The sequence below is a fragment of the Emydura macquarii genome, unplaced genomic scaffold (assembly GCF_026122565.2).
Source record: "Emydura macquarii macquarii isolate MOO-44397 ecotype Brisbane River unplaced genomic scaffold, CSIRO-AGI_Emac_v2 contig_3122, whole genome shotgun sequence".
NCBI lineage: Eukaryota > Metazoa > Chordata > Testudines > Chelidae > Emydura > Emydura macquarii.
This window is the reverse complement of record NW_027133259.1, coordinates 3945652-3952797: the sequence shown is the minus strand read 5'-3', so window position 1 is coordinate 3952797 and position 7146 is coordinate 3945652.

Genomic DNA, 7146 nt, shown 5'->3' with positions numbered 1-7146 from the left:
GGGAAAAACAGAGTGAAGGGGAGAGGGGGCGGCCACTGCCGACATCTGAGGAAGCCCAGCTCCCAGCTGGGCGGCGTGTGGCTGTCCCCGGCTTCTAGGGAAGGTGAGCAGCAGCCCCTCTTCCTGGCCAGTCACAGCTCCCAGCTGAGAGGCGGATGGCAGCCGCCACAGCCCCAGGAAGCCAGGCTGCAGCCACCCACTTCCCACCCTGTCACAGCTCCCAGCTGGGAGGCAGGCGATAGTCACCAGCTTCTGGGGGAGGCGGGCAGCAGCTCCCCGCTTCCTGCCACGTCCCAGCTGGGAGGCAGGCAGTAGCCGCCGGCTTTTGGGGAAAACACATGGGAGCCATCTGCTTCCTGCCTGGTCACAGATCCCAGCTGGGAAGCAAGCGGCAGCCATCGGCTCTTGTGGAAGGCGGGCGGCAGCCGCCCGTTTCCTGCCAGGTCCCATCTCCGAGCTCAGAGGCGGGTGGCAGCCCCCAGCTTCTGGGGAAGGCGGGTGGCAGCCACCTGCATCCCACCGGGTCCCAGCTCCCAGGTGGGAGCCCCGTGGTAGCCTCCTGTGTCTTGTGAGCTGGGCTCGCAGATGGGTGGCAGCCACCCGCACCGTGGCTCCAAGTGACGGGAAAGCCTCCAGTGCCCCGGCCTGAAGATGAGCAGCAGCCACCTGCTCACATTCCTGGGTCCCAGCCAGCGTGGAAGCCTCCTCTGCCCCAGCTCGGATTGGGTGGCAGCCGCCCACCTCCTGGGTTGGCATCCAGGTGGCAGCCCCCCTCCCTGGCTCAAAGCCCAGTGCCCAAAAAACTTGTCAATTTCACTGCTCTATGACAGCCCCAGATTTTACCAGTTACCCTCTTTTCCTGTCTCTCTCGCCCTCCTTCCCTGTCTCTCTCTCACCCCTTCCTCCTCTCAAATCCATGGCAAAGAAATTTGGCACAACGCTTTATATTCCCCAGCATTGGCATGCTGCTCAAAGCCTCCTAGCTCTGGCCAACATCACCTCTAGCCCAGGTACATACGTGAGTTGTGCACCCCTGGTGTAAAGGTGATAACCCTACCCACACTAGATCTGACATCTGTCATATCACGGCCTTATATACTCTTCTTCCAACATATGGCTCACTCTAGTCTGTCAATATAAAATCCCATGGAAAATTGAGTGTTTTCAGAAGTTAGGGGGTACTTGCTTCTTAAAAGGTTGAGAAACACTGAACTACAGGATACACTTAGTAGTTACCTTTCCCATCCACAAAGGCGCTCCACCATGTCCAGCTGCCGCGTGACAGCCAGCAGCAACCAGGAATTGGTTCATTCTATGCCTTGTAGCAGGGAGGCTTGAGTAACATTACAATTTTCTGCTCCGCAGGTCCTCTCTCGGCGCTGGAAATCCTTCAGGATAAGTCATGAGGTGTTTGTGATGCTCACAATGAGAGTGCAGAGCTGAGTGGGCTCCATGCTTCTTGGGCAATGGCCTACGCGTAGCAGAGCCAGGGTTTCAGAAACAGGCATGAAAAAGCATTGGTTTGTTTGCTGTTGATATGAGGGAGGAAACTGCATCATGGGAGGCTATGGCTAGGTGCACTGTGGTATAGCTACCCATAACACACTGCTTTGTTCAGTGATACAAGCATGGCTGATGAGGATGCACTCTCCGGATTCAATGAACATGGTGAGATCACACCCGCCCGACTTCATTAGAGTGGTGGCTGGATGTTGACTGAAATTAAATCGACTTCACTTTGCAGCGTAGATGTACTCTCGGGCCCTTAACATCCCATCGGTGTTACAGATATTACACCTTGTCCTGGGTAAAAATTATCAGTAAATATGTTCAGCCGTGACCAGAGCAGGGTGTTGAACTTGGATTAACATTAAATTAAATTAAAATTTTAGAAGGTTGTAATATACCACAGATCAATCTCTCTGACTAATCAAAAGGTCATGAACAGTATTAAAAGTTTATTTTCAAAAGCAAGCCCTTGTCTAACCCAAAACTGAAATATTGTGGGGAGCTGCGAGCCTCCACTATATTTATAAAAATAAGAACATGCTGTAAGAACAAACTCCTCCCTATCACACGGTTAAGAGCAGAAGGTTTTTGCGCTCTTTTTACTATGTTGAGTGCAGGGAAAAAGGGTGTCAGCACTGAGTCACATTCCTGGGGGGCTGAGAGTTGGGCTTTGGACACGAATTGTCCTCCACAGGACCCCTGACTTGGGCTAGAAAGGCTATGTTCTACACAGGCAATAATCATGTGCAAACCACAGCAACTTTCTAGCCTTGAAGTTAGGGAAGGAGGGAGCAAATCAGAGCAACTTTCTAGCAGTGTTGGGAACAGGGCAAACCTGCCTGATAGGCACCGTGGTAACGGAGTCGTAATACGGGCAGGCTATGTTCCCCCCCACCATTCCTCCCCTCACCACCTGGACAAAGAATGTGGTAAGAAGCGTGTTATCTCTTCTTTCCCAGACAGCATGTCTGTTCGGGAAGGCTCGAGATCTCTCTCTTCCTGTTGCTAGTTCGTTAAGTGGTAAGTAACAAACAGGGCCGGGTAGAATTATATGCCTCCCCTAGCCATTAATATTCATTTTATAGCCATTTATATCACCAAACAGGGGTTTTATGGAGCGTTGTTGAAATGTGTGTATTTACATATTGTCGTGGATAAAAAGTTATAGAGTAATAAATTCAGGGCTCACTTTGTTGGTTGCGAAACAAAGGGGAACAGGTGGATTAGAAGCTGTAACCGAATAAACGCTCCTTATCGCTCCACCCGGCTCAATCTCTCTCTTCAACCCACCCTGCAACAGAGCTATGCCCATTTTTATTTAAAACCAAACCAAACCTGTAAGCACAAAAGAAATGTGAAGCAGTGCCCAGTTTTTGAACGGGATTCAATGCAGTAGGCAGCCTGAGATAATGCCTGGGACTCCACTTGACTTAGGTGGCTGAACGCCTATCTTCCCCGCTTTGTGGAGTGTCCTGGGGTTAGGTGGCAAATAGGCATTTGAATGCCTAGAGGGAGGCAGTAGTGTGCATTCTCAGAGGCAGAAACATAAGTGCCTAGGGAACATTTGCCCTGAAAATTTAAATGCTGAGTGAATTTAGGCACATACAGCTTTCGGCAGGAGCTGTGTGGATCTAGTAGAATCGAAACTGGGATTTAGGCACCTTAACCTGAGACTTGGGCATTTAAACTCCAGATTTAAAAGCCTAAATACCTGGTTAGATCCCACCTAATGTTTTTATGGAGGTGTATGTATTGACTCGGTAATTAAGGCAGTCTCCATGTTTGTACAGGGAGGTTATAATCTTTTTTGGAGGCTTCTAGATGCTACCATCAGACAACTAGTATCAACGTACATCTGTCTTCCTCCACATCTGTGCCCGCTCTTCCCCACCCCTAAAAAGCAGAGCTACCTCCTAATAGTGCCCCATTGGCTCAGCCCCTTGTCCTCCCCTCTTCACTGCTGCTTCTGGTCTGAGAAGCCATCTGTAGTTTGTGAACTATTTTGGTAATTCGAGAAGCAGTGGGCGCTGTCTAGAGTTCTCCGCGCAACATCCCCCTCTGGATCTCTGCTTCTGGACCTGTGCCCCTCACTCCCACCCCTGTTTTTTTCATTTGTTGTCCGCCATAATCTCTTGACACCTGGGTCCAGTTGCTCCTCCCCTTAGGCTGGGAAAGGGGCCTTTAGATGTGGCAGGCTTGCTCCTGCCAATCCCCAGAGCCTCAATAGTTACATGTCTTGTGCATCAGGAGGGGCTGAGATACATCCTCCCAGTCTGACAGCGAACCATTGATAACCATGTTTGAGTAGGGTCTTTGAACCAGTTGTGCACCCACTTTATACTATTTCCATCTAGACCGCATTTCCCGAATTTGCTCATGAGAATGTCATTTTGGGACTGTATCAAAAGCCTTCATAAAATCAAGATATATAACGTTTACTGCTCCCCCATCCACTTCGTCCACTAGGCCAGTAAGGAAGTCACAGAAGCAAATTAGGCTGATTTGGTATGATTTGTTCTTGACAAATCCATGCTGGCAATTTTATAATCTTATCCTCTAGGTGCTTAGAAACTGATTGTCTAATCATTTGTTCCAGTGTCTTTCCAAGTATCAAAGTTAGGCAGATTGGTCTATAATACCCCCCAGTCATCTTTCTTCCCCCTTTAAAAAGATGTGCACAGTGTTTTCTCTTCTCCAGTTGTCTGAGAGTTCGCCTGTCCCCCATGAGTTCTCAAAGGTAATTGATAACCATTCCGAGATTGCTTCAGCTAGTTCCTCAAGTACCCTTGGCTGAATTTCATCATTTAATTTTTCTAAATATTCATTAATCTGTTCTTTTTCCTATTTCGGCTGTGTTCCTTTCTCCTTGTTGTTAATATTGATTGTGTTGAGTATCTGGTTACAATAAACTTTGTTAGTGAAGACTGATGCAAAATAGGCATTAAAATAGTTCAGCTTTCTTGATAGCATCAGTTATTAGTTCTCCTTTCCTCAGAAGTATTAACACTTACAAGTAGCAGAAGAGATACTTCTCCTAAACATACTCTTTTTTCCTTCTTCTTTAATAACACTTAAAACACTGTCAAAAATAGGAACTCAAAGCATTAGTATGTAAAGAAATTTTAGTTTTTATTTAAAATGGTAACCAAGTTAAGCATCATATGAAATGATGACCTCCTGAGGTCCCTTCCAACTCTATGTTTCTATGATTCTATCACTACAGAGTGTCTCAGATAAATGCAAACTGTAACCAGAGTCACAAACATAGAGCCCTAAAATGCAGCTTTTCGCATACAGGTCCCAACACCTTAACAGAAACCAACAAATTGTAAGCAATAAGGCAAACCTCCTGAAATGATCGGGTGCGGGGAGGTAAAATGCACTCATAAATGAATAATTTTAATGATATAAATCATTTTCTTATCTAACTGATACACACTCTTTCACTGAGTTTTTTTTTAAATTACACACACAAAGAAACAAAACCTCTTGCTAATAAGGTTCAAATACTTTGAAAGGAACACATTGCACTGCAGAACATTCTGGCATTTTTACTGTAAATGTGAAGAAAATACAACATTAATATTTTGTAACCATTGTCAGATGGTGAACAAACACATTCCCTATAGGTCTGATTGAAAACCTAATCGAGTCTCTGCAAAGATTCCCACTGACATTAATGAGCTATGAATCAGGCCTTATATTTTCAGAATCCAATGGAGGGTCGTAGGCAGTATTTTCTCAGAGAAATTGTTAATGAAATCTGGTCCCTTCGAAGTCAGTGGTAATGGCAAAGGTCTCATTGACTTCAATGAGGTCTGGATTTCACTCTGTGTGGATAGTAAGATAGCGCTGATGGAAAATATTTTTAATAATGTGAGTCCTTTTGTTTAAATTAATACAGACCCTTCTCACTTTTCAAATGCTGTCGTGTTAAGACTTGAAATTTTACACTAAACTAAATCTCATGCATAGGTTAGTTTTTATTTAGAAATAACAGTAATGATGTTGTTGTTTTATTTGATCTATCCAAAAGGTTATTTATGCCGTGTGAAGCTCACTGACAAACCATTTGTTGTTAAATGCACTGATTTACCGTGCAGGCAATTAAGCGGTGAAGCACCTTAGCTTTTAAATGTTTAAGACTTGACTCACACCAGTACTTGCTAAAACCAAGTCTGCAATCGCTAACTGCTGTCACTGATTCCTCAGCTTTCTAGTCAGGCACCAGTCCCTGGCTCTCATCTCTGCTCAACCCCAGCTCCCCAGATTTTTCATTTCCACACCCAGACATTCAAATCCAGCCCTTCAACAAGCCCCATTTTCCTGCCTCTAGCCCCACATCTCCAGCTGCAACTCTCCCTCCCTGGCTTCAAACCCCCAGGCCTTACCCTAAGCAAAGGAGCGAGGCTATCTAACTTGCCCAGTTCCCATAGACTGGGCTCCCCTGTTTTCAGCTCCAACGCACTTTAAAGCTATGCAGTACAGTAGAGGGTAAGGAGATGAGAATGAGAAATAGAAAAGAGCACAGAGTAAAGGAAGGAATGAAGAGAGATGAAATACCGGTTGGACAGAGCACAGGTTAACATTTGAAGGGTGTTTTGCATTAATTGATTCTGATCACCATTCAAATTCCTATAGTCAGCACTTAGAGAATTTCCTTTGCTCAGCAGAAAAGGGTTTATTATTTTTCAGAAAAGTATGTAACAACATTTTGAGATGTGATCTTCCATGCTTTATAAACAAACAGACATTTGTGGAGCACAACTACTTCAACGTTAATTATTGCTTGAGTTTTTGTACTAAATCCGTATTTCAGGTCACAAATAAGTGGAAGGATCCTTGTTTATTAGAACACAAAGAAAAAGTTAAAGGAATCACTTATTTGCCTTGTCTCATGCTTAGAACTACATGATTCACCTGAACTCATTCAAAACATCACAGGCCCCAGAAGTCAAGTGTTTTCCCAAATTTCTTTGGCAGGTATCTGATTTTATTTTTTTCCTGTTACTTCCTTTTTCCTGTTCCTTCTTTTTCCCTCCCTCTTCTCCCCCATCCGCTGAGGTTTTGGAACATAATCCCTTTTCCAACTTTGCATTGTTTAGGAATATTTTCTTACAGCTTTAGCTACACATTTAAATACATGTGAAATTATGTCAGATACTCACGGAGCAATCAAGGGAATTACAGGCATTTTTTCTGAGATGCTGAAGATCCCCGTCTCACCATATATATCCGTGAAATACACGCCAGCCATGCTGGTTATGTGGTTCCCAGGGAAATCGAACAGCACTCTCTCTGCCCCGTGTCCGTAGGCCCAGTGCCAAGCCTGACCTCCAATGAGAAGACCACCTCCTCTCTTCACAAACTGGATCAGCTCCCTCCCCTGTGCAGCATCATAGGCATCCATACAATAAACCCCAAATGAGGCGATGAACTCCGCATTGGGCTGCACTCTGGTGCCCAAACTACTGAGAATGCCCACCAGGGAGCTCAAGCTCTTATGGACCCCAACCACCGCTCCTGGGGAGGCACTGAGCCAATCCACAGCATTGTGAAGGAACCGAGCCATCTTGGGATTCCCCAGGTAGCTCTCATGAGAGATGACCACCATCCGGCCCTTCCCATACTGTGAGG